Here is a 10,258-nt window from a genome sequence, read left to right as displayed (position 1 = left end):
TGGCTTCTGATCACCACATCTGTTAATGCAGCGGCTTCATTATACTCAACCAGAGGCAACAGGATATTGATCGAGAGGGAAGCTCGCGCAGTTTCATCTGGAGACTCCCACGTTCTGCTGTCCCGTCACAAAGTCTCCCTCAACCCAGAGTCAACACGCAGGAATAGTTTCCACAGCCATTATGGAAGATGGGTGTTCAGATCTGAATTTGGATCATGGATGTAGGGAGGATTACTATACCCGCCAAGTATTAAAAATAAATGGTAAATCAATAGTAGATAATCAAAAGTGGAATCAAATAAATGAAAAGAAAGTGATAGTCTAACCTATTTGTGTTTTACCTGAGGTTTGTCTTATGAGATGTATCCTCAAACCATTTGGAGTAAGTAATATAAACCTATCTTGAATTTTCACATCTCTCGACAACGAAATTTCTGTCTTTCCACAAGTGTTAAATTATTGTTCTTCACCCCAAATTATGGAAGATTTTCTCCACAGTCAATTTATCTCAATCTCCTCAGACCCTCACTAGTTCAGTGATGGGCCGTAACAATCACAGTTCAAATTCAACCAGAGCAAATCAGTATAATTAGGACGTGATTACATCTCACTTATCTCATTATTATGGTTCATTCAAAACTTGATTGAAGGGGAATTTTATTGTATTATTTCATTCAGTCAAACACTTTAAGTTGGATTCCATGATAGTGAGATTGTAATGGTCTGTGAGTGGGAGAGCATCAGGTGGATTATTAGTGCCCTCTGATGGTTAGGAGGAGTTTTCATGGCAGTGAAGCAAAGGTGTGAGAAAGTTAGGTGCTAACACTTGAAACACATGTTCTGTTTTGGCCACAGGGAGCAGATTTAAGGAGGAAAGGGTCCATCAGTAACACATATAACACGTTTTATTTAAAAGTCATTTGCAGGAGCCAGTTACTTGTTTGCAGACTTGTGGCAGTAAATGTAGCAGGGCTTCATGGACTAATAAAGAGGATTAACCAACATATCAGTGCACAGTGTGTGACCAGACCTCACAGTATCGGGAGACAGGAGGAAGTTGCCACAAGCTACACTACTGTGAGCTTCCTTGAGCTCCTCCGTAGCACTGCAGCGCTGTGATAAGCAGCATCTGTGTGTTGGGGTTGCTCCAGTGTGCCGTGGCACTGCCGTGGGATAATTTAGATCCTTTCCTTTTTACCTGCTACTCACACAGGCAGAAGCAGCAAGTACACTTTGTATCACGAACAGGCTTAGAAGATTTATCCTCCCAAAACTGCTGCTGAAGTTGTTGCAGCAGTGCACAAACACCCTCAGTGCTGCGCACACACAAACACAGAACTTGAGGCTCTATAAAGATGACATGAATGCTTGTCATATATGCATACAAGCACAAATATTTGATGAGATGCAGCCGGCCACAAGAGCTGGAAGTAAACTAAAGTACAGTCTTCTATGTACATTCGACAGTTTGGATTTGAGGAATTGGCAGCTGAATGGTTGAGTAATCTCCCGACTGAATCTTCATTAAAATAGCAGAGACATGCTGCAGCAGGGAAACAGCCTTTTCAGTCACCTGATGTTGCACGTAATGCAAATCACGTGTCAGAAGTGTCACGCATTCACCCATCATTTAACATGACATTACAAAAAATCAGAATTTTCTGACTCTGTTCCGGAGACTCTCTACATGGGGCATCCAGACGAAGAGAAAACATATGGTGTCAAGAATATATTATGAAACACTTAAAGAACAGACAAACAACACTGGCCTCTGGCTATGAAAGTTAGGAAGTTGACATAGATGGATGTCACAGTAGAGATGTGCTGGAGTCGGGAGAGTGGCCATAAACGGGTGATAGATGTGAGTGCCACAAGCAAGGGAATGTGTTTTCAATGTACATCATCCTTCTGTTTGACAGATAGAGGCTCCTACTGCTGAGGTGCATTCAGCCACACACGACGCTCTAATGTTTCCATTCTCATTCTCATTGCTTACTCAGAAAGAGAGCGCTCCGAAATTTTGCACATGTTCAAAATAACATTGTTAACTGTTTAAGGTTGAGTATATGGACAAAATATTTGGACTGTGTGTGTGTGTGTGTGTGTGTGTGCGTGCGTGCGTGCGTGCGTGCGTGCGTGCGTGCGTGCGTGCGTGTGTGCGTGCGTGTGTGTGTGTGCGTGTGTGTGTGTGTGTTTGTGTGTGATAACTATAACTGTCTAACAGTCGTATTTAGTATTAACTTGTATTTGATAACAATGCAATTGTAAAAGTTAGTCAATACTTCTGAGAACCAGAATGGCAATCAGTAGAGCACATATTTCTGCCAAGGCCAAACAGTCCTATGGTAAATGGTCTGTATTTATATAACTGTCCTAGTCTTGATGACCACTCAGAGTGCTTTACAAAAAAATATGTGCCATTCACACATTCACACACACATTCATACAGAGCATCTATGGGCTGTGAGAACGGCACAGCTGTCAGGGACAGTTTAGGGTTCGGTAACCTCACCCAAGGACACTTTGGCGTGGGGAATGGGGAAGACTGGGATCGAACAACCAACCTTTTGGTTAAAGGACGACCCGCTGTATCCCCTTATTCGACCTAACTTAAATTCACTAGATCTCGACTATTACTTGCATCTCCATCAAATGTGACACACTCATAAATATCAGTCCCTTAAACATGTCAGATTTTTCATCAAGACCCATGAATTATTCCCTGAGAAATCAAGGAAAAGAAGTTTTTAAAAAAGTCAGAAATAACATCTGCCCCCTGCTCCAGATCTGCAGTAAAATGTGATGGGTTCTTCCTTCACCCATGCTACATCCATACACCAAAGTTTCATGGTAATTGGTCCAATAGTTTTTGCACAGTCATGCGAAAAATCTAAACACTTTTTGGTGGAGGTAATAAATGCTCATGCAGTTACAATCCTACATCTTTCTAATGTCTGTCTGTTAACTGGGAAGGTGCAGTGTGCACCTAGTTAGCTTAGCTTAGCAGAAACACAGAAACATTGCAAACAGCTAGCCGGGTTTCATAAAGGCATCACAATCAGCCTGCTGGTGCTTCCAAAGCTCACTTATTTACACGTTTGTTTAATATATACACAGACCAATGTGTTAAAAGACAATTAATTATTTAATAGTTTCTTTGTAAGAATGTAAAAAATCAAGCAAAAAGACAATGCTAATTTTAAACCACCTAATTCTTTTCGCAGCCTGACAACCTAAAAGCTTTCATTATTAATTGATCTGTCAGTGATCAGCAAATGGTTTCTCAATAGAGAGCTGCATTTTTTATGTTTCTTTGTAACTGAGAAATAAAAAAGTGAAAGTTAGAAACATTCAGTGTCTTGATACATTTGGATTGGATTGAGTTAACATATTTTGCTATTTCTCATGAGTTAATCACCTCTGCAAACCTAAAGCAAGGTGTTTGTTCAACTTTGATGAACCCTGGTGTCATGTTGCTTCTTAAGACTTATTCATTTTATAAATGCAAACAAGAGGATTTGTGCTAATCCGCAGGTAATAACACACAAAGTAGACCGACTAAACAAACAGAAATTTTATAATAATAAGTGCTGTTGTGTGATCCAGACTTTATGCATTTTGCAGGTTGTGGTGGCTGTGATCAAACACGGGAATAAACTACACTCCAGAATAAAAGTGTCATGTGAATAACAGCAAAAAAAGAATCTGACAAGTCAAACTACACCCACTAAAGCTCCAGATCAAACAGAGTATTCTCAAAACCCTGTCAATCACTGCGTGCAATTACAGTTGGGGCTGCTCCCACCTCCTGTAGGCTCTGTCTGCACTTCCTCACCCAATAAACCTTCAAAGAGTGTACATTGTTCAAACTGCAATGAATAACAAGCCCTCTGCTTACAATACTGAAGAACACCATTATATTCTGCTCGGGATAAAACAGTGATAGGCAAATCTTTTATATTCCGGAGGCTTCTTCCTGTTAAATGAAAGAAAATGGCGTCTGCGCTCTTATTAGGCAGCAGGCGACTGGAGGCCTTTTCATTGTACATGTCTGTGCAGCATCCAGGGCAATCCCCCGCACACTGCTGCTCCGCAACCATTAATAGTAAATCTGCAAAACTTAAAAAGGTACAAAACAAAGACCTGAGCTCACATGGCTCAAATACACACTGGAGCCTGAACTCCCGTTATTCCCCTGGGTCCTAGAGGCAAACAGGTTAGCTCTGCATGAATGCCACCCAGAGTCAGTTTTTAGGCAAACACTACACTTCATATGTGAGGGGTTCTGATCACTGATTAGACACTTCTCAGTCTCTAAAAGTTTAGATTTCACTCAGTAAGAGGCACACAAACAGACATCAAAGTCTTGCCAATGCTTAAGTGCAAACAGTGACGCTCACGACTGCGAAACGTATAATATTTGTGCACTCATTTGAACCATTTTTACAGCATAGAGGCACAGTTGTTTTTCTCCAAAAAGTCTTGTGCACAGAAATGCTGTCTGCAGTTTCCTAATCCAGCCCAAACTGGGGCATGAGAGACAGCTCTCCATGTTTGGGATGAATACCCCCAGGCAGCCAAAGAAGAGTTTGTTCAGCCTAATCTGTGATGTGTGACTTTTTTCCCCCTGCCGCAGCACTCATGTAATCTGCTGTTTGTGTCGCTTTAAGTCCGGGGTAGTGAGGGGTTGAAGCGGGAGACTACATGATGGGAACTGTCATCTCTGTCCCATCGATGGGTTCTGCCAGGATCCTGCTAATCCCCAGAGTAATCCCGGCACCACAACAGGGAAATCAGACACACCAAGGCAGGCAGAGCAGGACTCTGCATGCAGCCCTATGCACAGCCAACACATACAGATGTGTACACACAGCCACACGCAAACTCTGTGTTAACACAGCAACAACAACCACTTTACATGAAAATTGTCTCTCTCTCTCTCTCATGCTTGATTAATGATAGAACTGATGTTTACATGTCATGACAAATAAAAATGCACCAACCAACTGAGGATGATTTGCATTTTGAGTGAAACTGAATCACTTGACACAAACGTCCATTCTGGGACATGTGTGATTGAGATTTCTGGCATAAGCCTACATCTCCATATTCTTTCCTGTGCTAAAATCTAGGAGAGGATCTCACATAAATAACATTTATTTGGTTCAGAAAACATTTCTGTTCAACGCAGACACTCTTCTAAAACCATTGAACCTCTTCAAAGAAATCTGCAAACCTTCCATGTTGAGTTTTTATTTTGTTGTCCCGACCGTTATGTGATAGAGGAAGATTTTGAGGGTTGAGAATCATTCAGGCGAGGAAACATTTCTGTTGTCTGAAAAAGCAGAATCCAGATGGAATCTGAAGGGGGGAAAGCCAGATGTTTGATTGCTGCGTCAAAGCTGCTTTTCACTCTACGATGTAAACAATTCTCCTTTCTCGTATTTTCTTTTTTGCCTAATTAGGAAGCTTTGATGTTTCTGCGTATCCAATATTTCCTTCTGGAGGCTGTCGGCTGTACAGTTATCAAGGAATATGTTAACAATGGTGACATAAAACAATAATGAGATCTTGACATCTTAAGATTTGTTTCCTTTAAAAGCCAGAAGAAGAACACATTTCAGGCAATTATCAAACTGTTGGTTTGTCTCAGCACAAAGATCATTTGTTTCGGACAGAATGTAATTTTAATAATCAGCTTGTTCATTTCCATGTGGGCATAAGGAGGTTGTAGAGGAAAAAACCTGGTGAAAAAGTATTCAGGACACAGTTAAACATAAGACTTCTCTTCTTCTTCTCATCTTCAATTTATCTATCACGTTGCAGCTTGGACGTATAGATGAAAACATCAGTTGATCCATAAATATCTCGACAGCTGTTGCAACTTGTTGAACTGTCAGGAACTTTTGTACAGACACTCACAAACTTCACAGGATGAATCCACATGACTTTGGTAATGTTCATCTTTCTTCGATTTCAATTTTAGATTGGATTGAAATTCATGGCCCACGAGTTGTAATCACTTTGAAGATCCCCTGATATCATTATCCTCATCTAGTGCTTGACTCATCAAATCAATTTTAATAATTCACTTATGATTAACTAGTAGCTTGTCAAATACTTTAGTTTATAAGCAAACATCTGCAAAACAACGACAATCCCCTCATCCTCTGTTGTACTGAAACGAGGTGAATATGTATATGTGTATGTATATAGGTAACATATAAGTATATAAAGGTAGGTGTATTCTTCTGTGCCTCTTTGGATGCTCACAAGAGCCATGATAGATTTCGACAAATATGTCAATAAACACCTATATGCGCTTAAACTTACATTTTGAGTGTTATAATCCATTTATGGTGTTTATGTTTATTTAGTGCTTGTAAATACTAAAGATGGGGACTTAAACTGCTGTCAGTCGCACTTTGTATTTCGTGTTAAATAGCAAACGTTTGCATGCCAAGTAGATGTTTTTCAGAAATCAAACAACACAAATATTAGAAATTGAAGTTTTAGCCATAATTATTACAAGGGTTATAAATACGAGTTAAATCTAAAATAAAAGCATGAAACAAAAATATTTTCCCCACATGACCCCTGATGTGATGATGACATATAAGTGACAGTGTCACTTGGTGTAGTTTAATTTACACATTGCGACATGTGCACGTGTTCAATTTCTTTTGCAGATTAGCTCAAATCAACATTCTATGTGCATATGTCACAACCACCTCTGAGTATATTAGGTGTAACAAAATTAAACTAAGATGTCAAACATGACAAATGATGAAACTGCTTAACATCAGCATGGTAACACATGGATGCATTTAGTTCTGTGCCAAAATACAGTTTCACTCAGCTGCCAGCATGGATGGAGACTGTTAGTTTTATTAGCAACAAAATACCTAAGAGGACGTTGTCCCAATCTAAGGTTGTAAAAGAATATCTCCAAGAATAACCTCTCCTTTCTCTCTTTTTCTGAAACTGTGTAGAGGTTAAGTGGTAAAATGGATAAAAGATGCCTGTTTTCATGGCAGCATCAGTGGCTCCATATAATGGATTAAATATCAGCTACAATACAGTTTGTGTGGCAGCTACTGAGGTCAGACAAGGAGACGAGACAGATCCTTATTTCAGTTGCTGGCAAGCTGAGAGGCCTTGACCCAAATTTAATATGTTTGTCAAAAGGACATGTACATACTCAGTATGAGGAGGTTGTTGGCTGCAAACCTCAAACAGTGAAAGAGAACCAAGAATAGATGATAAAGTGATGTCTAACCTCGCCTCTAATCGGACAAGTGAACTAAAGGGCAGAGATGACAGGTTATTTAAGTGCAAGGATGGTTCAGCACAATGCAGGCTGGCAGCGAAGATATTAATCCACTTTGGGAGTGGCCCATAAATGCTACCCAAGGTACCTATGAGGATGATGAGGTTGATGGAGGGGTCGGTGCGAGTGAATTGCGACACCCCATTGGTTGAGCGTTAAGGTCATGAGGTGGACCTCGGCAGAATCAGATTGTCAAGGATGAGAGGTGCCAGGGGCAACGTTCAATAAAACATGAGAGCAATCTTCTCACCAGGAGTAAAAATGCTCGGCGGTTCAGCGTCGGGCAGCCCAAACAGATTTCCCCTGTGAGCCAAACACACTGCGGCTGCTCGGTCACCACAGCTGGCAACCCAAGCTACCATCCAATCGACAGCCGTCACCAGAAATAGCGCTGGAAATTGGCGGGACTATCACATAGTGTATCTGACCTCTGACAAAGCTTATCTCACGCAGGAAAACGTATAGAGGTAAAAAATGTCTGTCTGCTCCAGCTCCTCTTTCTGCCTCATTAGCTGCTGATATTGGATAGGTTATCTCAGCTTACGGCACATTTTAAGGTTGCAGACGGCTCACCTTATCCGGAGGATGCTGCGGAGGAAAGGTTACGTTTTTCTGTGCGAGATTATCACAACTGAAATTCCTTTTGAATATCATGATTAACTGTGCCCACTGCTTCCTTCTGTGTGCGGCAGTGAAGGTGTGTGTGTCAATGATGGCTACATCCTGAGTTTGTTCCTTCTGTGATGACTGCCTGCTACAGGGCATGAAATGAGGAGACAGATGATAAGCTTCTCCCTCACGCTCTGGGGAACACGGTCGGCCATGATGGTATGATTCATAAGGGGCAGGAATCTCGGAGTCAGATAAGTATGTGTTCGCCAACACTGTGCGATGCATTGACGGCCGCAGCATTGACATCCCTCGACATCTGTTTGGACGTGGCCACTGGGCCCTGGGAGGCCTGGATGCAGGGAATTCTTTAAGCTTGATTAAATGCACATGACTGTGGATGCAGTTTGACTTGATTACACATGTTTCGGTTCAAACTTGCACATGAACAACAATCATCAGCCTAAGTAGCGCAAACTGAAAACATTAAACTTCTAAGTCTCCCCCTTCAACATCCTTAAAGACACTCTGCAAAACCAGAGGGGCTCCACATCTTAAACCCAATTTCCCCTTCACTGATAGGGTGCCAAATTCCAGGAATTACCTGGCCAGCGGTGATCAGGTCCAAAGGATTAACAGGAATCTAACTTTCCAAGAGTCAGACTTTTTTCTTTCTACATCTCCAGAGGGAGGTTTAGGAAAAGGCCAATGAGTAGGATGTCAGAGCTCAACTTTAATTTATGTATTTTTCTTTTCCTGTGAGCTCACAACAGCATGACATGAAGGCTGAGCAGTTAGTCAGCCATGTTATTAGATTTTTTTTTTTCTTTACCGGGGTTGATGGTGTGTACATGAGGAGTTTGTGGACAGGCAGCATGTCATGTTTTAACACCCGCTGAATGGACATATGACATCGTATGTAATCATGTTACGTCGTACAAATGATCAGGTGAGATGTGGGGATGTTTAAATAGTCAATCAGGAGGTGGTGCAGCAGTGCGGTGGTGCTGCCATCTAGTGTTTCAGTCCTGCACCTGACCTCTTCTTCTGGACTGCATTTATTTTATTTTCATTTATCCCCTTGGAAGCGTGTGTGTGTGTGTGTGTGTGTGTGTGTGTGTGTGTGTGTGTGTGTGTGTGTGTGTGTGTGTGTGTGTGTGTGTGTGTGTGTGTGTGTGTGTGTGTGTGTGTGTGTGCCACCGGGGATTGTGCCTCAGCACATCCTTTTATTCTGAGCATTTTACAGTAGCAGCGGTGCACATGTCTCCAGTAAGGGTAATCCCAGAGGGAATCAAAGCCACAGTCTTGGCAGTGTTGTTGCCACGCTCTATCCTGTTAAGTTCACAGTGGGTATCTGTTTGCCTGGTCTTGTGACTGTGTCTAATTCAACCCGGCCGTAACCCACAAATAAATACATTTAATTGAATGAAACCCAGAGCTTACCTCTAGTGGTACCAAACCACATCGTGGCATTACATTTAAAATTAAGTTTAAAAAGCTAACAGTCCATAACAAGTTACTCCTGTTTATTTTTTTCTTTAATGTAATTTGTGAGTTCTAATGTACCTCCTTTGTATTGGGGTCGTGAAAAAATTCTTGCTGATAACATTGTCTGAGTGGCGGCACAGAGGAGTAAGTGGAAAAGCATCACACTTTCTATTTTGGATGAATCAGACATTTATATAGATGAGTGCATTTTTCCAGATCTGTAGTACCCTTTTTGCTGCTTTAGGCTATGCAGCAGGACACAAGCCGAAATCATCATATAGTTTCATACTGTGGCTTAACGGTAAACAGTTTCCATATCTTCAGAGCTGTGCATTCTCAAAACTATCATCTTTGAATCCCAAAACCCAGAGGGGTTGAAAGTATTTTTTCTTTTTAAAAGTTACACCATTTGTCAGTCAGTTTCAGGTTTGAAGTTTCAAGTTTTATTTGTCATATGTACGTTAACATAGACCAATGGTACAGGGAAAAGTATTGGAGGTGGGGAAAAAATCCCATAAAATACAGTAATACCATACTAAAGTGACAAATGTATACTTTATTACAATATGCATATTTAATTTATTGCACACTTTTCAGAACTGAGCAAACAAACAGGCAGGTAGCAGATATGCAGGGAATTATTGGATGGGAAGTGAATTATGAGTTTAGAAGCCTGATGTCCTAGTGATAAAAGAGACAGGAAGTATCATCAGATATTACATACTGTATCATGTGTAACATTCTCTTTCATCAGGAAAAACAACCAAAACTAAAGTTTAAAAATGTGATAAATAATCAAAATCACTTTAATTAAAATTATAAATAAATCAC

The sequence above is a fragment of the Hippoglossus stenolepis genome, chromosome 9, assembly GCF_022539355.2.
Source record: "Hippoglossus stenolepis isolate QCI-W04-F060 chromosome 9, HSTE1.2, whole genome shotgun sequence".
Taxonomy (NCBI): domain Eukaryota; kingdom Metazoa; phylum Chordata; class Actinopteri; order Pleuronectiformes; family Pleuronectidae; genus Hippoglossus; species Hippoglossus stenolepis.
The sequence above is the reverse complement of the archived record's forward strand: the minus strand, read 5'-3'. Positions refer to the sequence as shown.